This window comes from Capra hircus, chromosome 10, assembly GCF_001704415.2.
Source record: "Capra hircus breed San Clemente chromosome 10, ASM170441v1, whole genome shotgun sequence".
Lineage (NCBI taxonomy): Eukaryota > Metazoa > Chordata > Mammalia > Artiodactyla > Bovidae > Capra > Capra hircus.
In genome coordinates this window covers 44630290-44653242 of record NC_030817.1, presented here as the reverse complement: position 1 = coordinate 44653242, position 22953 = coordinate 44630290, and the positions used below count along the sequence as shown (strand labels likewise).

Below are 22953 nucleotides of genomic sequence, written 5' to 3'. Positions count from 1 at the left end.
CCACATGGTATAATGTTGACTGTTCTATTTGATCACTATCAATGTCAATTGACTGGAGCACTGTTCAGTGAGAAATTTCCACCATGACACTTTGCAAACCACTTTTGACATGTTCAATCATAGTACTTTCTCCATACGCTACACAAATCTTTTTTCGCATTTTAATTGTGTTTTTACCTTTCTTGAAATAATATAGCATAATATGCTGAAAATGCTTTTTTCCTTCCACCTTCAATATTAAAATGGCTACATAAAAACTGACCTATTTTTTCTTTTTTTTAAATGCCACACTGATAATAACAGCTGTCACAATACAATCTAACAAAACTGTCTCAAATGAAGTTAAAGACCACCAAGCACAACTAGAGCCATGGTATGGAAAAAAATAAGCGAACTTTTTGGCCAACCCAATACTTAATAGAATCCACTTATCCCTCAAGGAGAAAAAAAAACAAACACAAACCAAAAAATACAGAAAGAAATCCACAATTCTTGGGGAGAGAAAAGCTTAGCATTTAGTTCCAAACATTGGGGGTCAATAGATCCATGGATTTCAGGGCTCTGTGACTTTGAGCAAGTTACTTCCATTCTCAGTTTTTCAGGCTAGATGAGGAATAACCAAAATATGTCCTAGTTCTGACAACAGACTCCTCCAGGTCCAGACACAGCAAATCAAACAGCCTTCTCCAAGTCAGCGTAAACTCTGCCTCAGTCTTCAGGCAGCCACTACCACCAGAAGAGAAGTGGCAAAGGGGTGAGGCCCATTAACTTCATTCCCAACTCCAACGCCCTCAGGTCTCTGCTAGCTCTACTGTCTGTGATCTTAAAGGAACACTAACCTAAACTTGGGAGGAAAATAGTAACTTGCCCTTATCGCTGTCAAGATGAACAATGTATAAATAGAAAGGGAAAATATGAGCGCTGAATCATGCTAGGTAAGCTCAAAAACCATACAGTGAAACACTTTAGGAAAGTGACTTGGAAAACAAGAACAGATTAGACAACCAATAAAGTAAATAACGAAGTCAAACATGGGCCTATGTTGTTATGCACTAGAGAAGTTAAAGTGGAATGACCATATTAATAAATGCTTTCTTGGAAAGTTGTCAAATAAAGCAAATTTTTACAGATCATTTCCTATTTTCCCATAATAAAATTAGAAATGGTTCTATGAAAACATGAATTCCCAATACATAATAAATCATAAGAATGAATGCAAAAGAATTTTAATCACAAAATTAAATACAAATTTTATTAAATAGTAAAAATGCTGAAGTATAGAGCAGCATATGCACTTCTGCCTTGTTATTTCATTTTTTCTTTTTAAAATAAATTTACAAGTAACTTCTGTCTCTATTTCAATTACACTTTAAAACCAAGACACTCAAAAATAGGACAGTACTAGAAGATATTAGGGAAAAGACTTTAGAACAAGGAAAATAGACTGGGAAAACAGATTTAGAATCTAGGAAAGAGGCGTTTGGGAAATAGGCTTCATAAATGCTTTAGTTTCAGAAGGTGATAGTCTAAGAAATTTTAGAGGAGTCACTCAACCCCATTAATTCATCCATGTCCATTCCTCAAATCTGGCACTTTTCTCTATTACTACAAAAAATACTAATGGTAAACAAATGATCCCTAGGATCACTCAAGTTTTAAAAATACGGGCCTGGGGACCAACTCTGGAAGGGCTCATAAGAACCAGAGACAAAGTAGAGAACTAAAGAGACAGGGAGAGTGTGCACTAGATCTCCAGCGGTCCCTTTTGAGTTCTGTATCACGCACATGTAATTTTTAATTTAAATAACAAATAAATCATTCATTATACTTTGCAGTTGTGTATGAAAAACAGTGACAAATATTGCCTGAGTTTATGCATGCCATAACAAAAAGTTTCATTAAAGAGTACTATTGAAAGAATTTCAGAACATTAAGAGGAAAACCTAACAATTTATGAGACCAATAGTAAAAATCATTTAAAGAGATATGTAATTATCAATTCTCCAAAGCTCCAGAAGCTTGGGACCAAAGGCCCTATATAATTAAAACTCAAACTGGGAAGGGGCCAGTTTTGGGGTGTTTTTCTCTAAGAAAACATCAAGAGGAATCACTTTAGCTTTTCCGAAGTTCTGTGCAGGCCTTTAAAGACTTCTGTTTCTGGACTCTGCCTCTTCCCAGGAAAGGTTCCAGTACCTAGGAAAATTTCTGGAGTCTCATAAAGAGGGGAAGTGAAAACAATGCTTTACCAAGCCCTCTTTCCTAGGGACAAATGAACTCCTTGCCTGACGTAAGCTTTTGCTTCCCTGCTCTAACGATCTTGATCAGTCACCCAACTACGCTTCCTGAAACAGTGCTTCTACATTACACTTGTTTGCTTAGAATTAATTTTTATTTGTTAATGGTTTGTATTTTGACAGTTTCTTGGGTGATTTTGCTAAAACTCCACCTTTCTACTTTTTAACTAAGGATTATTAGGAATCTTCAGCCCTAATCAAGCTGGCTCAAGGTCACACAAATATCCTAAAGTTCACCTTTACATCTGTGCCTCATGTGTTGCCCCAAATGGACTGCACTTCTCTTCCTACCCCAGTGCCAAATTTCACTTCTCCATCCTATCCGAATTTGCATATCCTTCAAAGATTAGCTCAAGTCCATCTTCCTCAAAGCCTTTCCTAGCTCCTCCCAGCCTACTTGGCCTCTTTTCCGCTCTGAAGGTTAACAACGCTCAAGATAAACCACACCATTTAGCCCCAGCACTTTCATTAAGTGTCTGGTGCCCTACCTGCTATGAATGCATGCTCCCCTTGGGCTGTGCCTTACTCCTACATGGTGAAGTATTTCATACATAACATTGGAGAAATAGCATACGTGTGACTTTTAGGGATACCACTCATTTTATCCTCATCAGTTTCAGGAGACCAGGGACACACCAAGCTTTGCCATAGCAATTAATTTTCAGACTAACATAGACAAGCTGTTATGTTTGGAGAGGCACATGCCTACAATTTACATAACATGTCTTGATGTCTCAAGGGGTAGTAATTAGGGTATAATTCTCATCAGGTGAAGAATACCTAACAGGAAAGAATGAGGAATACCTAAGAGGAAAGAATCCCTCACTTAATGCCAAAAAGGAGCCATTCTTCAAGAAAATAGCACTATCGTAACACTTTGACTTTGTGTCCCAAGCATAGAAAACGTCACTGTTAATGAGATACTATGGTATCCCAAGTGAATAACTGAAGCAATGACCAACAGATGGAGACATGTAAGTAACCACTTGGCAACCAAGAGCAAGATCACACAGCCCACCACAAGTGATCTCAGGAACAAAAAGGGAGAAGGCCAAGATGACTATCCTCCTATAGACTAAAGACAGCACTCGATATTTTTTGAGAAGAGAAAGTTATTTGCTGTTACTGAATTGTACACTTAAAGCAGATAAATTTTATGATACATAAATTATGCTTCAGTAAAACTGTTTAAAAAACTTTGGGATGACTTGAGCTGGAGTACTTGCTTGGGGTGAAGCATCTAACAGTCCTGTAAGGAGAGGGTACCACAGATCTTTATTGGAATTTCAAGACAGAAGGCACAAAACCTTTGGTGCAAAAGCCGAAAATTTTCATCATATTATGACAGTAGAGCTTCCAATAAATAATAAAAATTATCAAAATATAGTCTTTGAGAAATACATACACATACAATAAAAACCAAACCATATAAAACTAGTGAAACAGAACTGTTCAGCTAGTGGGGATAGTTTTGGAGAAAGGAGAAATGGAAGGGGTGGGGTGGAAAGAAAGACTAATGTTTAAGACTGTAGATAGTTGGAAAAAAGCAGAAGTGATGAAAGAAAGGAAATCTTAGAAATCATTGCTATTGGTCAAGAAGCTTGGTTTACTGTCCCCAAGGTCATAATGTCTGCCTTGGCATACGTTCTTTTATAAAGGGCTAAGGGACGTTTTTCCTTTAACAGCAAACAAAGGAAATCAAGAAAGCCACATAGAAAGGAGTAGAGGCAACTTAATTTAATGCAGAGAAGGGGAGGAGGTTACTAAGAGCTTAGTATAAGACCCAAAACAGGAGTTTAGGATAATATTCAAATGGACACTTATGATGCCAACTATAAACTAAAATTTTTAAGAGTTAGAATAAGACTGTCTATATCTTTCTTACATCTTAGAAACAAATTTCTTTCATTAATCTGAGTTCTCAGATTAACAAAGAGGCCATATGTCATACTCCAACAGAATGAAGAGAAAGATAAAGGAATGATTTTTATTTGCATACCTGTTATGTGTCAGCTACTTTCGCAAATACATCTCCTCATAGCAAAATATTTAAAATATTGCTATCCCCATCTCATAGATGACGAAACTGAGGCTCAGGATAAAGAGTCTGTCCAAGGATACATAACTTGTTTCTCAACAATGAGATGTGAGATTTGAACCTGACCCTAAAATCCATTTTTTACACTCTATCACGCTGCCTTTATAAAATACTTTCTACCATGTTTTTACTTTTATGTTACTACACACCACATACTAACAGAAGCAAGTTGCTGAAACAGCAGTAATTGGCAACAAGAAGCCACAGCTGGAGGCAAAGAGAAAAGTGTGGGACAATTTAATATAACTACCCCCAAACTGCCAACAACCTCAGAAGGCAAATCAGTAGCACAGAATACCTGATGCACAAGCGTATGCATGTTCAGCTGAACACAATGAACTCTGAATTCTATGTCCTCCAAATCATCTTAAAAGAATTTAAGACCAGGAAGAGCTTTATAATGCATTTTAGCAAAAATGACATTTTAAATAGATTTTTAAAAAGAACTTAGTCTTCTTACAGATAGTTCACTTTGCAAACTTGGGCAAGCTAGTGAGTGACCTTTTGTCTCTGTTTTCTCATCTGTAAAATGAGAATAACAATAGTACCTATCTCAGGCAGCTGATATTTTAATTCATCAAATTCATGAATACATCTAAATCAAAACAGTTCTTGACATAGAGCAAATGTTCGATAAATTTTGGCTAATAAAGTCATTATCTTCAAAGTTCATTTTATTTTTTTTTTAATTTTTTTTTTTTTGATGTGGATCATTTTTAAAGTCTTTACTGAATTTGTTACAACTTTGCTTCTGTTTCTTGTTTTGTTTTGACTGTGAGGCATGTGGGACTTCAGCTCCCCAACCAGGGATCGAACTTGTGCCCCCTGCATTAGAAGGCAAAGTTTTAACCACTGGTCTGTCAGGGAAGTCCCCAAAGTTCATTTTAAAGGAATACCTTCATTAGTTCATGCTAGGTAAATGAGATATCATACTGAGATCCATATAATCCAAGTAATTAACTGAAAATTCTGGGTGAGAGCAATGAAGACTAAAAAAAGATTATAAAAAAGTGAGAGATGACAAATGTACAAAGAAAGCAGTACAAGAGAGATGTTAAGTCACCACTTTGCCTACACTTCTATCAACATATATCTCATAATATAATCAGTTGCTTAATATCTATTTTCTTCATAGGCCAAGAGTCTTTTAAGGGCAGGCACTTATTTTTATATTATCAGCTCAGTACAGGGCTTGCAGCATAGCAGATACTAAATGTATAACAAAATTAGAAGGGAGTGGGACTCAGTAAGATTTGAGATCAATGATGGGCGTACCTGATTTTACCAGTCCTAACAGGACTGGCGGAAGAGTCAGTAAAAACTTACTCAGTTCAGTTCAGTCCTACAGTTGTTTCCGACTCTTTGCGACCCCATGAATTGCAGCACGCTAGGCCTCCCTGTCCATCACCAACTCCCGGAGTTCATCCAAACTCATGTCCATCGAGTTGGTGATGCCATCCAGCCATCTCATCCTCTGTCGTCCCCTTCTCCTCCTGCCCTACTCCCTTCTAGCATCAGAGTCTTTCCCAATGAGTCAACTTATTATCACTTTTTATTTAATTGATTATCAATATTCTACTCCTCTATTCCTTCTGAACTAGGAAATACATTTCAAAAATGTTTAAAAAATAGTTAATTTGCTCTAAAATGAGAAATCTTTCAAGTGATGATGATAAAACAAACTTTGATAATTTATTTTTAATATTAAAAATACTGATGATTTGCCTGGTATGCCCCAAAGTTAATTCTAATGGTCAGAAAGTGGAAAGTGAAGTTGCTCAGTTGTGTCCGACTCTTGCAACCCCATGGACTGCAGCCTACTAAGTTCCTCCGTCCATGGGATTTTCCAGGCCAGAAGTCATAGCAATAAACTGATCTAAAGAGACACACCTACTTTTTAGTTGTCAATCTGCCAGATGAAGTGCAGATACAAAAACACAACGACCTCCGGTACCAAAGTAAGCATGGCTGGGGATGACCAAGCCTAAACCCCCTTGTCTGAGACCTCCCTTACCTCAGGCCTTATGAAGCACACAGCCATAACAATGCCTCCTTCCTCACAGATGTTCATACAGGGAATACCCCAGCCTAAGGAAGACAGATCAAACCCATCTTCAGGAATCTGAAAAGCTGAGAAAACCTAAATTGAGAGAGATTAGTCATGTATCATCCAGTCTAGTCTGGAGGTAGCCTCATAGCAAGCCAAAGTCACAAATTAAGCTGAAGCTAAGGGGGAAGCAGAAGCCAAAGGAAAACAGAGAAAGTCAGGAGGGGATGGAGCAGGGCTGGGACATTTGCCCCAGGTGTAAGATTTAAGAGGGCACCAAGAGACTCAGTTACAAAGACAGACGATATTTTTAAAAATCCAAATTACTGCTCTGGAATGGAGTGGAGGCACAGAAAGAAGCTGAAGAGAGCCCATGCAAACTGTTCAGAGGGAGGAAGGACAGGGGCTTTCCAAGTGCCTGCTCTGGGTTCCAGCTGTAGTTCGGTGCAAGGAGCTCAGGCGCCTTAACTGGGTAACACCCACTATAACTCCCAGCCTTTCTGCCATACCTTTGAGTAAGCTAGCTTAAGCGGGTAGTGTTCTGAGACCTAAGAACCCTGATTGATAAACTCTGTTTTGGGAAAATGAGACATGCACATAAAGCTTGTGTGTGTGTGTTTTTTTAAATCAAGGCAATATATAAATAACTGACAAAAGAATGGTACCAGCAATTAGTGCTACAGAAGTTCAGAGATCACTGTGGGTGATCAGGGAAGGATCCTGTATCCAGATAGCAGGGCGGAGCTATATTTGAAGCTAGAAGATCAAAGTACATGTTAAAAAGGGATGGGAGGAGGATGAGAAGGGAACCAGGGAAAGGAAAGGAAGAAACTTAAAGGGGAAGATGTGATCCTCACATACTCTGTATTACAGCCACAAAGTAAACATGGTTCCCTGCTCTTCTGCCTCCAGCCCTCAGATAACACTGCTCATTGCACCTGAAATGTCCTTTCACCCTCTGCTCATGTTGAGATCTGTTCTTTCAGGGACCAGTTCAAACATTTCTTTGAAGAGGCACCCCTAGTGTCTGACTCAGAAGGAGTTATAAGCCAGAACTCCTATTTAGCAGTGGGAAAAGATAGACAAGAGGAAATGGCAGATGGGAAGGCTAACTGAGAAGCTGAATGCAGTGACAAGAACTGTACCCTGGTGGAGAGCAGATGATGTCTTAGGGGAGAATAGGAGGCGAGACTCTTTGACAAAGAGGACTAACAGGGGCTCAAAAGTGGCAAAGCAAAAGCAGGTGTAGCTCCGCCAAGGTCCATTTCGGTGTATGGTTCTACCATCTTCTCTAAGATACTATAGTTCCTTGGGACAAATGGAGGGGGTAGACTTTTAAATAGTCCTTTACTGATTTTTCCTAATCATAATAATCTTGCTTCCCTACTTCCCCACTCCCCCATCCTAACCACCCCTCCAATCCCACCTTCAAGCCAAGCAAAGTAGCCCAGAGGCCATTATGACAAAGGCAGGGGGAGGGGGGAAGAACAGTTCTTTAAGAATACTAACTTGGGTTAATAATCACCCACCATGAACAAAAATAAATCCTGGGGTTGTACCAAATCTAAGCTAACTACAACAACCTTACCTACAAGTCTATGAAAGTGAAAGTGTTCGACTCTTTACAACCCCGTGGACCGTAGCCTACCAGGCTCCTCCGTCCACGGGATTGTCCAGTCAAGAATACTGGAGTGGGTTGCCATTTCCTTCTCCAGGGGATCTTCCCGACCCAGGGATCAAACCTGGGTCTCTCACATTGGAGGCAGACGCTTTAACCTCTGAGCCAATATATTGATACATATTAAATAATACAAACATCAGATGACTGCTACTGATTTAACAGATTGAAAGTTTCAGGAAGTGTTTTAACACCAGGAGAAAATACTTGAAATAAACTCAACTTGCCATCAGTTCTCATTCACTCTTGTCCACTCATGCCTCCCTCCCAGCTTACCATATTTTCACCAGTGTTCTCACATGTGCTTCAGGAATTATGTTCACATGTGCGTGCCTGTAGTGCTATTAGTGCTTAGATGTGTTCAGATATGAAACTGTTACTTTTAAAGAGTAATCTCTGTGCATCAATTACCTTAGAGTTTAAGTGTGTCTTGGTGTGTTTGTGTTCCTCCCTCAAACAGTAGATGTAAGTTTTTGAGCACACATACCCGAGGGAGTGTCTCTCTCTACAGGTCAAAAAGGGTGCATGTCTGCGGAGGAACCTAGCCTGTGGTACAATTCTCAAAGTGAATTATTAAAAGGGTGAAATAAAAAATAGAAAACAAGCAAAAAGAGGAAAAAAAAGAGAGTATAAGGGCAAAAGAGGTCCGTTCCATTTATATGAAACGTCCAGAACAGCCAAATTCATAGACAGAAAGTGCAACAGTTACCTATGGCTAGGGGGGTTGGGAGGAAGTGGGTAGTGACTACTAACGAGCATGGGGTTACTTTCTGATGTGATGAGAACGTTCTAAAATGAATGTGGTGACGGTTACCCAACTCTATGAATATACTGAAATCCACTGTCTTTTATACTTTAAATGAGTGGACTGTATGCTGTTGTTCAGTTGCTCAGTCGTGTCTGACTCTTTTTGACCCCCTGGACTGCAGCACACCAGGCTTCCCTGTCCTTTACTATCTGCCCAAACTCATGTCCACTGAATCAGTGATGCCATCCAACCACCTCATCCTCTGTCGTCCCCTTCTTCTGCCTTCAATCTTTCCTATCTTCAGGTTCTTTTCCTGTAAGTCGGCTCTTTGCCTCAGGTGAACTGTATATGTGAATTATATTTCAATAAAGCTGTTATATATTAAAAAGAAAAAGAATAAGGAAACCAAAGTTGTCCTGCATTTCCATGGAAGGGTAACCCTATCTTCGAAAATTTCAACTGTCTTCTACTTCAGTTTCAATCAAGCTTTAGTTTCAAGATTTCCCACTGCTAAGTCCCTTAGTGGTCTCATCTCCATCTCCAGCTTTGTTAGTCTTGTACTAACAAGGGTGACCCACATACAGAACACGGTGTCCACTAGTTACCACAGAAAAGGACATGTACACTATGATTTCAACCATACAAAAATATGTATGTGGATGAACAAAGCCTGGAAGGAAATGAGAAAAAACAAAATAGTTATACTAGAGTAATATGATTAAGGTGATGTTCCTTTTAAAATGTTACTGTATTGTGTTATCAGTCAATAAAATCTGATAATCTGATAACCAAGAAAAAAGAACCAACCTTAGAAATTGTTTCAAGACAAATTCAGGAACTGTACGGCAAAAAGGATTGGACTGAAGTAGTATAGCAGAAAGATGAAAACTAAAATGCATGGGTTTTATATATATATATATATATATATATATATATATATATATATCTGTGTGTATATATACGTGTGTCAGTCGCTCAGTTGTGTCCGACCCGTGGACTGTAGCCCACCAGGCTCCTCTATTCATGGGAATTTCCAGGCAAGAATAATGGAGTGAGTTGCCATTCCCTTCTCCAGGGGATCTTCCCGACCGAGGGACTGAACCTGGGTCTCCTGCGTTCCAGGCAGATTCTTTACCATCTGAGCCACCAGGGAAGCCTTATACATGTGTCTGTGTGTGTGCACGTGCGTGCTGAACAAAGGCAGGTGCCTTCCTGCTTTCTTCCCCAGAAGAGAGTATAGAAATTAACAGACCAATCATGTAACTTAAACAGGGGAACTTACTGGTAAGAGTATCAAAACCAATTATGTGTACATGCAGATCCTCTAAGTTTATAAAGGGTAAATTGGCTTTCCTCACCCTGAAAAGATGGCTGGCCTCAGGACCATTCCTTGACCCCACTGAGTGCTTTCTATATTAACACAATACTGAGCAGCCTCAGGGCTTCCCTGGTGGCTCAGAGGGTAAAGCGTCTGCCTGCAATGCTAGAGACCCAGTTCTATCCCTGGGTCAGGAAAATCCCCTGGAGGAGGAAATGGCAACCCATTCTAGTATTCTTGCCTGGAAAATCCCATGGAAGGAGAAGACTGGTGGGCGAAGTCCAGGAGGCGGCAAAGAATCAGACACACTGAGCATGCAAGCATGCAAAGCACTCAACATCCTTAATCATCAAAAAAAAAAAAAAAAAAGGCAAATTAAAAGCATAGTGAGGTACCATTTTATATCCTTTAGTATGACTAAAATAAAAAGAGCTGATGGCACTAAAATTTGGTGACATTTAAAATTAAAATTTGGCAACTAGAACTCACATAAACCACTCTGGAGACCTGTTTGGCAACTTTTTAATAAAATTAAATGTACATCTTACCCTATGACTCAGTAAATCCACTCTTAGGAACTTATAAAGAGAAAGAAAACACTTATCCGCACAAGACTCATAAAATGTTCATAACAACTTTATTCCTAACAACTCACATCTAGAAATAGCGTAAATATCCATCAAGAGGAAATGAGATACAGAAACTGGAGTATATTCATACAATGGAATACTATCCATCAGTAAAAGAGAAACCACTGATACAACCTACCACTGATACACACAACACTGACAAATCTCAGAAGCATTATGTTACCATTTATGTCAAGTCCAAGACTAGGCAAAACAAATCTATGGTGTCAGAAACAGGGAGTAAGAAAGGGGTGGGCTTTGGAGAATGTGTAAAGGAAACGGCTGGAAAGGGCATGAGGGTACTTTCTATGGCGATAAAAATATGTTCTATCTCATTAGTAGAAGTTACTAATGGACAGTAGAAGTTATAAAATGGACAGAACTCCTTGAACTGGATATTGAAGATATGTGCATTCCACAGAATGTGAATTATACCTCAGTAAAAATAGATATATATAATGTAGTACTCTGCTTCAAGACAGCAGTTAATGATTTTGTTTCAAATGAAATTTTAGAATACCACACACATGTTCAATTACTTGCTATTCACCTCTCTATTCCTTCGTTATTGTAAACCACCTAATGGATTACAGATGCCTATAGGTATATAGATCAAAAGTATATGTGTTCATGTTCTGGTTTCATTAATGTCAAATCAACTTTGACTATTCACAAATCTCAATACATGCCTAATGGACTGTGAGAAGTTCAGTAAAATTTTGTTTTCTAATATGATTTTATAGTTGTCATTTTAGAGGGTCTGAAATAAAACTGAGAACGGAAAAGGCAGCCTGGCAAACCCAAAGAATAAGGCTCTCAACTACTTCAATCAAGACAGTCATGTATGTTTAAATTTAAGGACAACTGAAAAGCATGAAGAATAATTTGCGAGGTAATTTGATCTTTAAAAGATAACATATCTTAAATAACAACAGCAGTGTACATCACACAGACACCTAAAACTCACTGAGACCTTTTCTACTGTTATCACTGAGTCCTCCTCCGTGCCTCCATCCAGGTCTGTTTCCATCTTCACCACCTCTTACCCTCCACAGGACAGTGCTCAGATCTAACTGATTTTCATAAAGCCACCTCACTCCAGGTTCCAAATAAATAAACTTATGAAGTTGCACTCTATTCTATGTAGATATATCGTAAATACATTCAAACAGTATAGAGAGTATAGCCTAGGGGAATGCAGATGATCACTCAGTGGGAAAAAAGATGACTTCATTTGTTACCTACTCCCCTGACTGTTGAAGATCTCTCCCTCTGAAATCCTACAGCATGTTTTATTCCCTACAGACAAGCTTACAATGCTCTGAACTATAAACAAGTACACATGCCTAATCTCGGAGACAGCAGACTCTGACAAAAAAAAGTATCTTCTATGTCTGTATTCACCAGAAGCCTAAGACAGGGTCTTGTACAGGTGGGGGCAAAACACATGTTCAATCAGTGAATTACCTAATTAATGTGAGTGAAAACATGTGAGGGTGAAAGAGGAAGAGAGATTGGAAAAAAAGAGAGAATACAACAAAGAGAAAGGAGAAGGGAAGGAGCAAGAGAGAAAAAAGAAAGGGAGAAACCTTGTTAAGGAAATTATTTTTGTTAGAAGGAAGGATTATTATTTTTTTAATAATGAAAGAGAGTTGGAAAAAGCCACTGCTATGCATCTCATATCACAGCTATTAGCACTGGTCTTTCAACTGTCATTATAAACACCCTAAAACATCGCTCAGCCCTTCATATTCAAAGTGTCATCTCCCAATGCAACTACAATACTGCCTGTCTGACCAGAAGATACAAAAGCCCCATTTCAAACCTACCAGACACTGGGTAATTTATGGTGAGAAGAGCCACTCTACCCCATTCAAGTCCTTTCTGTTGTGATGAATCTGTGTTTCATTTAAATAAACCAGCAGCTGAAAGTTGAAAAATCTGATTAGAGGAACCTGAGCACTGTAACTGGATTTGACCTGTATTTAGCTTTAGGTGAAGTTATTCATTGCAGAGTTATTTGACCTGGAAGATATACCACAAAACTTTGGAATTAGTCATAACAACACACACATAAATTGAGCATTATTAGGTCAGTGACATCCTAAAGAACTATTTTTGTTCCTTCATGCCTAGTACAAACGCTTGGAATGACAGGTGTGCCCAATGTTTCCTGAATGAACAAAATGAATTTTTAAAGTCAGGTATTTAGGGCTGATAATCTTGGGGTCATCTGGCCGAGCAACCTCATTTTAAAGACGAGCAAACTAGAAATCCTGAGAGCTTTGAAAGCAAGCAAGCTAAACAAGCCAAAATACACTGCATCTGACATTTTCCCTTTTTCTTCCTTTCCTAGAAATGTGTTAAGTGATTCTAAGTATTCTAATAAAATAACTTTGGCTCTTAAAGAAGTGAGATGGTTAAAAAAAAAAAAAAAGGTGCCAAAGGACTTCCCTGGTGATACAGTGGATGAGAGTCCGTCTCCCAAGGCAGGGGAAACGGGTTCGATCCCTGATAGAGTAAAATTCCACAGGCGGTGTGCAACTAAGCCTGAGAGCCACAAATACTGAGCCTGTGTGCTGCAAAGTCGCCTGGCCTTTTAACCTGTGTCACCGAAATGAGAAGTCCTCCCACCCAAGAAAGAATAACAGCCCCCCAGCCCCCGTTTGCCACAACTAGAGAAAGCCTGCCTGAGGCAATGAACATCCAGAACAAGCAAATAAATAAAACTTTTAAAAGGTGCCTAGGACTAGGAAGGAGAGACTAGCAAAGGTAAATGAGGTTGAAGAAAATTTTTTTTCTAAGCCTAATATATTTTTGGACAGGCCAATTAATTAATAAATTTAATCTGAAAAATTAATCTGAAAGAATTCTCAGAGAAAAGAAACACGAGGTGCATGAAAACGTTACAAACCAAGGGAGACCGCACATAACTAGCTTAAATCTCCACAGGCTTATTTCCTGTTCAAGTACGACCTCCTGGGATTACGTTTTACTGCAATGTTCATTACCAGATGACTTTTGGTTTTAAGAGAAGCCAAGGGCAAGTTGGAAATGCGATTCTGAACATTAAAAAAAACAAACAAACAAACAAACAAACAAAAAAAAACCCCATGTCTGTTCTCAGTTGTTTGTAATAATGCAAGCTTCCAGAGGTAACACCCCAATTTCTGTAAGCAAAAATATAACGACCCAGTCACGTCCTCAAAACAAACCAACGTACAAACTTCACAGCCGGATCCAGCTGTCCTGCATGGGAGCCAGGAACTTATTCTAAGAACAAATAGATCAAAACGGGGAACGCAAGACAAGCCAGATTTCAATCAAAAAGGAAAGGGTGTGCCCTGCTTTTTTTTTTTTTTTTTCTTTCCAACTTTCACCAAGCAGAAATCAAATCTTTGAAGGAGTCTTGGTGAAAAAAACCTTTAGACGCTAGTCCCCCGAGCTACAGCCCGGCGAGGGGGAAAGGGCAGGCACCTCGAGCTCTCACGACAGCGGCCCGCGTGAGCTTCAGCCCGGCGGGGAAGGGGCCGGTCCCGAGCCCCGCGAGGCCGGGCCCCCGAGTGATTCATCAGCAACTCGGGGTTCGCGCGCCTCCACAGCGGGCGACGCCCCAGCACGTCCCACCGCTGCTACCCCGGCCCGTCAGCTCTGAAGCAGCCCCCAGCGTCCCCTCGCTCCCCGAGTGGATCCGTAGGGAAGGAGATCGCAAGCCGGGCGGCTGGAAAGCAGTAACCTCTCCCGCCTCAGCCACCATGGCCGGTGCGACTCCCTGCCCGCGCCCGCAGACGGCCTTCCTGGAAAGCACCGGGCTGGGCTTACCTGACTGGCGTCCGCTGCGGCCACCGACCTCCTTCACAAACCTGCGGGGACTGCCTGCCGCTCGGTTCCCAGTACCCGCCCGTCCGCCTGCGTCCGCCTTCCAGGGAGTGGTCGGATCCACCCGCCGGCGTTCCCCCAACTCGACGGCGCTGGTTCCCACTCCGCCCCCAGACGCGCGTGCGCACTCCCAGGTCGAGGAGGCATCCTGGGAGTTGTAGTCCGAGCGAGGAGGGCGCGACTCGGCGGAACCCTGGTATTTTCTATTTGGTGGACGTTGAAAGAGGCTGAGAATACCAAGACTTAGCATCAGCCCGAGGAAACGTCCTCTGCTCGTGGAATTATCTACCTTGGACCCTTTGGGAGCTATAAACAGAAGCTAAAGGCTTATTAGTATAGATTTCCTTTTTTACTTTGACTTTTAGTCAAGAGGGACTCAAGGCAGGACTTGTATGCTTGGTTGCTAATGTGAGAACATGACTTTGAGTCCTCTAAATGTTTTGTGAAAAACTGATAGGAAAGGAAACAAAGGCCAAGACACGAGAGAGACATAAATAAGGAGATGTCGCCTCAAGGGCATAGTGACCCTAGTGAGTTCCTTAGGTATGAAACCAGGGATGATGTTGCAGAGATCTGTTTCAGCCCCATCCCAACCTCGCATTTTAGCTACAAACTGTACGCCAGGCATTGGAACTGAACTGATGTCAGTGGGAGAAAAAATAGAAGAGCTGCTTAGCCAGGAGCTGGGGCGGGTGGACACTCTGGAGGTGAGGAGGGAAAGAGCAGGAATACTTTAGAAGACAGCTCCCTGGTGGCCTATGAAATGGCTGCCTTTTTTGTCCTGAGCTCTGAGGAGAGGAAACAGCCATGACCTTGCATTCATTAATCACTCCCCGGTAATTTTCCTGGTCTGCCCTTCAGGAATAAACCATTCCTTCGAGCAAGCTCCACTTTGATACGCCTTCTTAAAAAAAAAAAAAATGCATCCAGATAGAGGACTGAAGTGCCTGCTTGAGATACATTCCAGCTACACCCAGTATCAGTTCAGTTCGATTGCTCAGTCGTGTCAGACTCTTTGTGACCCCATGAACCGCAGCACACCAGGCCTCCTTGTCCATCACCAACTCCCGGAGTCCACCCAAACCCATGTCCATCGAGTCGGTGATGCCATCCAACCATCTCATACTCTGTCGTCCCATTCTCCTCCTTCCCTCAATCCTTCCCAGAATCAGGGTCTTTTCAAATGAGTCAGCTCTTTGCATGAGGTGGCCAAAGTATTGGAGTTTCAGCTTCAACATCAGTCCTTCCAAAGAACACCCAGGACTGATCTTTAGAATGGACTGGTTGGATCTCCTTGCAGTCCAAGGGACTCTCAAGAGTCTTCTCCAACACCACAGTTCAAAAACATCAATTCTTCGGCGCTCAGCCTTCTTCACAGTCCAACTCTCACATCCATACATGACCACTGGAAAAGCCATAGCCTTGACTAGATGGACCTTAGTTGGCAAAGTAATGTCTCTGCTTTTGAATATGCTGTCTAGGTTGGTCATAACTTTTCTTCCAAGGAGTATGCGTCTTTTAATTTCATGGCTGCAATCACCATCTGCAGTGATTTTGGAGCCCCCAAAAATGAAGTCTGACACTGTTTCCACTGTTTCCCCATCTATTTCCCATGAAGTGATGGGACCGGATGCCATGATCTTCGTTTTCTGAAATGTTGAGCTTTAAGCCAACTTTTTCACTCTCCTCTTTCACTTTCATCAAGAGGCTTTTGAGTTCCTCTTCACTTTCTGCCATAAGGATGGTGTCATCTGCATATCTGAGGTTATTGATATTTCTCCTGGCAATCTTGATTCCAGCTTGTGTTTCTTCCAGTACAGCATTTCTCATTATGTACTCTGCATAGAAGTCAAATAAGCAGGGTGACAATATACAGCCTTGATGTACTCCTTTTCCTATCTGGAACCAGTCTGTTGTTCCATGTCCAGTTCTAACTGTTGCTTCCTGACCTGCATACAGATTTCTCAAGAGGCAGGTCAGGTGGTCCAGGTAGCCTGACTCAAATTCTAGCATGCTTTCCACCATTGATCAGATTGTCTCCTAAATTTCATCAAATTCTTTAAGATAATCTGTGACTACATCTTAGTTCAGTTCAGTTCAGTCGCTCAGTCGGGTCCGACTCTGCGACCCCATGGACTGCAGCACATCAGGCCTCCCTGTCCATCACCAACTCCCAAGGCTTACTCAAACTCATGTCCATTGAGTCGGTGATGCCGTCCAACCATCTTATCCTCTGTCGTCCCCTTCTCCTCATGCCTTCAATCTTTTCCAGCACTGAGGTCTTTTCAAATGAGTCAGCTCTTCGAATCAGGTGGCCAAAGTATTGGAGTTTCAGCTTCAACATCAGTCCTTCCAATGAACATTCAGGACTGATTTCCTTTAGGATGGATTGGCTGGATCTCCTTGCTGTGACCACATCTAAGGTACATTAAAAATTTTTCTAATACAGTCCAGGAAGATGATGCTCTTACTGGAAGAGCTGAATATGTGGATTCATTTGATAGTTCTAGATTTCGTTATAAGTTAATATGTAGGTATTGTGGCTAACCACAAGGTCTCTTGTGAGTTCATGCTACACCTCAGGAAAAACTGACAAACCAGAGTGTCTGAAAAAGCAAGGGAGCAGGGTTATCCAGATATGGTTTATTTTCAGGACTTTGCAGTAATATGGCTTCTTCTGCTTTACTCTTTAGGCAGAGAGGGCTTTTAATTCAGTATCTAACTGATTTAAAGACGACACATTTCCTCCCTGACCTTCCAATACCGGGTAATGAAAGTGAAAGTGAAGTCGCTCAGTCATGTCCGACTCTTTGCGACCTGTGGACTGTAGCCCACCAAGCTCCTCCATCCATGGGATTCTCCAGGCAAGAATACTGGAGTAGGTTGCCATTTCCTTCGGTATTAGGCATACACTAAATATATTTTCTTTTTTAGCTCTTTAACTTGTCCCTAACAAATGCCTTCATCTTTTGAAAATAAAGTGATTTGGTGATGGATTCTTTTCCTTTCTTCAGACAAGTGTTATCATATTATAATGACAAGGCTGACAAGTATGAATCTCCTAAACCCACATACATTAAATATCACAAATGGGGCCAGAGGCATTAAGAATAACATTTGAGTATTGGATAAAACTGTAAAAGCAAAACAAAACCCAGAATCTTCCTCATTGCTTTCTCTCTCTAACTATAATCTATTTCTCTATACAAGTGCCAGAATGGGTCTTTTTAAAATAAATGAGATCATGTCACCCCCTGCTCCAAACCACTTAGGGCTTCCCAAAATATTTCCAATACAATCCAAAGTTGCCACGCCCACCAGTCCTTATGTGATTGTTTTATTTCCTGCCACACACACACTCTTTCTCTCTGCTCCAGTCACTTCAAGTTCTTTCCAGTATACTGAAGAATGCATTCCTCCCAAATACTCCTGGCTCATGCCCTCATTTTCACGAAGGTTCTGTTCAAATGTCACCTGTGAAATGTCTTCTCTGATCATCTTACCCTTTCTCCCCTTAATTTGTCTTCTTAGCACCCTGTTGCTACCTAACATCTTGCTTGATATACTAATGTAAGCTCCAGGAGTTCACATCATTTACCCCTCTCTCCCTAGCATCTGCAACAATGCCTGACATATAGTAGGTATTCAATAAATACATGAAATAACCTTCCTTCCCCCTCCTGCACATGAGTGGGACACAGAACCACAGGGTTCATGGTAAAGACCAGTCAAGGTTCTGATGCAGCCATAAACACCAGCTGTGAGAGCATTTGGCTCCACAGGCAAGATCCAGTGAAACTCATCCTGAAATGGAGACAGAGCTTTCTTTTTAAAGGACTACACTTTGTGAGTTGCCATTATTAGCTTACCGTTCGAAAAGCACAATTGTGGAAGAGAAAAAAAAAAAAAGGCAAAACTTGAAAATTATATTTACATAATTAAGTGGAAAGGGTAATCTAACTAAAAAGTTAATCTGACTAAATAATCTAACTAAATGGCAGATTTCAATATTGTTCCCAATTATTTGCTCTCCTGTAAGGACTGCTTTACCCACTGTTACATGATTTGGAGTGCCTCCCTGTATATATTTTCAGGTTTCTTTTCCTTCTTTCTTCACACGAATGTTTTCATATCATCATCGCAAAACTTATAAACATGAATTTTCTTTGGCCAGTAAAATGAGTGGAAGTGACAATAAGACATCTTTGGGTGGAGGCTCTAAGAATGCCATTTCCACCCATGTGCTTACTCTTTCCACCCGTTTGCTTACTCTTTCCTTCTACCAGGAGGATGGCATGTCTCAGATCAAGTCTTGTCCTTCTGCCTGGGTTTTAGAACAGGTTACATGGAATCAGAGGTTTGGCCAAAAGCAAGTGTTGACATGTAATGTGAGCAGGAAGTAAACGAGAGTTAGGTTTGTTTGTTACTATAGACTGACCTAGCAAAGCTGACTACTGCAGTGACTAGTCCATGAAAGGCAAGCCTCTGAAATAGAAGTGGTATGGCACCACTCCCCCATGCATTTAGCCCCACTTCAAGTAATTACTTGAAGTTTGGGACTTCCCTGGTGACTCAGAGGTAAAAGCATTTGCCTCTAATGCGGGAGACCTGGGTTTGATCCCTGGGTTGGGAAGATCCCCTGGAGAAGGAAATGGCAACCCACTCCAGTATGCTTGCCTGGAGAATCCCATGGACAGAGAAGCCTGGTGGGCTACAGTCCACAGGGTTGCAAAGAGTCAGACATGACTGAGTGACTTGACTTTCACTTTCACTTTCATTAAGTTTAACATACAGAAGAGAACAAATCTGAGGCTGTTAGGTAAAATATTTGAGTAAGGAACAGAGTACACTTCCTGTTTTCAGGGTTTAGTGAGAGTGAAAGTGATTGATAAAGTGACACAGTAACTTTAATTAATGTATTACAAGCCTAATTAGTGTTATCTTTAAATTTCCAGCCAGAGTAACTCATAAAGCCTGTTGCACTGAATCATCATTTGCAAATTAATGCCAGCAGCAATTTTCTTGTTATCAAAAGTTTTCTTTAGGAAATAGTTTCCTTGATATACTTATTTTTTTAATGTATTTTATAGGCCAGCAGAGAAAACTTAAGCTGAAGACATCAAGTTGTAACAAAAAAGGTAAAGATTTCATTCCTGGGAGCCTGGAGTTGGTTAAAGCAGTGGGAGGTAAGAATCAGAGAAGACAGACACCATAGCTGGTGTGTATGATTTTAAAGGAAGGATTTAAGCCTTTAGCTTGAAATATCCTTCCTTAGCACCCCCATGTCTGCTTGTTAGAAGCTTCCTCATGTTTCATTGTGCATCTCAAATGCCTGTTTCTCACTCAAACTTCCCCTAATGCCATCAGCTGGAATTAATTTTGCCATTCCTCACATTTTCATACCCTATTGTGCCTCCACTGGAGGTGCACTAAATATACCCACCTTTCAGCCAGATGACAAAGGGCTAATTCAAATTTTCAGCCAAAGCCAAAGTTGCTCACAAATGTCACTATCAAAAAATAAATTTCTAGGATACACAAACCTAAAAACTGATGCCAAAATCTAACTTACTGTTTTAATATTATTTAAAGTATTAGTACTTAAGTAGTAAAGCTTAACATAGCATAGGAATAATAATTTCCAAGCTCTGTGAGCTGTAAGACTCGTACAGTCACTGGAGAGAGTCATATTTCAGCTGAGGTGAGTAGATGAACAAGAGCCATGTCCTAAATGTAACTAAGCAAGAGTTAAATTCTTGTTTTAAATTATATGTTCTAGGTACACCAAAGATTTCCACAAAGAATAGAGTTATGATATAATCTCTTCTTATCCTTCCTTGTATCATTAAAGTTTTAGAAACATTTATTGAATAAAAAAGATATACTTGTTATTCCTAAGGTATCTAGCTAATGCACTCCTTATTTGTAGTACCTGTCAACCTATTTCTCTACTTAACTGCTTGAAAGTTCTTAATAATTTTTGAGTTGATTTCTTTTTAATTGATGTTTAACACAAAATAAAGGAATTACTACAGATTTTACTTAGCCAATCAGCAATATAATTTAATATTGCAACAATATTGCAATTAATAGAACTGCAACAAATAACAGAGATTTTTCACTAGATTAAATCTAGAATACCTGCCTATATCTAAAAATGAACATTCATAAAATAATAGCAAATCTAAATAACATACTTTGTTCTTATCAGTGATACTGTTGACTGATTAGATATAAGAATAACACTTAGAAACATATAAACACAAATCATGACAAAGTTCAAGGATGACGGAAATAATAGTGAAGTAGGCATTCTAAAAGCTGAGGCCCAAAGCCCAGGACAAATAGCAGATTCTTGGCCAACTATCAGGACTCCTTGTCTAGTCACTTAAGGCAGGCACATTCTAATTCTTGCTCACAGTTAAGATTTTAGTCAACACTAAAGTCTTTATCCACACAGATGGTAATTAAGTCACATTTTTCCATTCTATCTTTTGTAGTTGGTTTTTGGATTAAGAGTAGAAAACTGTAGTTTCTATTCAATTTTATCTGTTTAGATGCAGGCATAGACTTTGGCCTGTCCAGATAGTTTTGAACCTGTCAAAGTATTCCTTGTCTATCCTGGAGCCCATGAGCTAAAGATTCAATCTAAATGTGAGACTTTCTCAAATGTCTCAATGAGATCTAAACACTGTATGTTCTTTGGACGGTACTCTCATGATTTCCTACCATTTATGTTACATGAACCTATGCTGCCTCTTTGGAGAAGGCAATGGCACCCCACTCCAGAACTCTTTCCTGGAAAATCCCATGGACCGAGGAGCCTGGTAGGCTGCAGTCCATGGGGTCACAAAGAGTCAGACACGACTGAGCGACTTCATTTTAACTTTCACTTTCATGCATTGGAGAAGGAAATGGCAACCCACTCCAGTGTTCTTGCCTGGAGAATCCCAGGGACGGGGGAGCCTGGTGGGCTGCTGTCTATGGGGTCGCACAGAGTCGGACACGACTGAAGCGACTTAGCAGCAGCAGTAGCAGCATGCTGCCTCTTAGAGATCACTGCTTCACTTCCAAGTGCTTACAAACCACCAAAGCGGATAATACACTTTTCTAAACTGTTGCTCAGGACCAGTAAGTTCAGTAGTCTACAGTTTGGAGCTCTCCCATCTCTGCCCAGCTTATACCTCTACCACCAAACCTTTTGAGTCATGCACTGATTCTCCTACAGCATCTCATTTCTTAGGTTGGTTGGGCCCAAAGTGCAGCCCGTCTCACTAAAGCACACATACACCTAGTTCCTGTGAAGGCCCTGAGATATGTGGGACACTTGCAGGATGCTGTGGGCATCTGATTGTGTTCCCTGACTGGTAGGACTGAGAAGTTAGTTGGAAGCAGGGCAGAGAGGGTGTGGAGCACCACTTCCTACAGCCCCAGAGAAAGGTTGTATGATCAAACCAAGAGAAGGTAGTCCATAACAAAATCAAGCATAACATACAACTGACCCAAAATCAAGGAGTCACTCCTGAGGCCAGACTGCCAAATCCAAAGGAGAGCACCCAGCAAGCAGGGCAAATGCAAGCAGGGTGAAACGTCAGGGGATTCACGAAAAGCTAAGTGAGGGGGTGGGTCAGGAGTAACTCCAGAGTCAGCTCTATCTTATTCATATTTCATTCACGGAGTGATGGGGGACGGCCTATCTGACAGAAAGGGGATGGACGATGAAAACACAAAAACCAGTAAGAGTCAGTCCTTCTTAAATTCCTAACACTGTCAGCATAAAATGGAGAACTTTGCTGTTGTTAATATTCATGGATACTTATTTAGATTAGAATTTTTCTAATATCTAAGTGTCTTCTATATGCCAGGGACTGCTCTAAATGTTTACACATGCATCCTCATGATAGCCCTAATGGGAAGCTGGGTTGTGATTCTTATATTAGAAGTGAAGAAACTGAGGCTGGGTAATTTGCAGAAACTCACACAACTAACAGAAGTCAGATTCTGATCCCAAAGTGCACACCTGTAATGCCTATTCATTACAGCCTCATAGACTGAAAGAGAATTCTTCAAATAATTACTATACCTCCTTGACCATGAAAAGGTGTGAGACAGCAAATACCAAAACTCGACACAGGCCTTCCGTGCTTCTTCTTGGGCTTCGTCATCAGTCCAAGTGACAAAGAGTTTGAGTACAGTTCAACAGGGCAGCAGAAAGAATAGGTTTTCCTGTTTTTCCAGGACAAGCCTTTACAATGTAACTTT

At 40.6% G+C, this 22953-nt stretch overlaps 1 protein-coding gene across 1 annotated transcript in view; it reads right to left on the bottom strand.

The window, feature by feature from the left end:
- TMOD3 (tropomodulin 3) overlaps positions 1–14782 on the bottom strand; it is a 98187-nt gene extending 83405 nt beyond the window's left edge. The window contains exon 1 of the mRNA XM_018054203.1: positions 14635–14782. The gene's annotated coding sequence lies outside the window, so the exon portion shown is untranslated. The remainder of the gene's footprint in view (positions 1–14634) is intronic.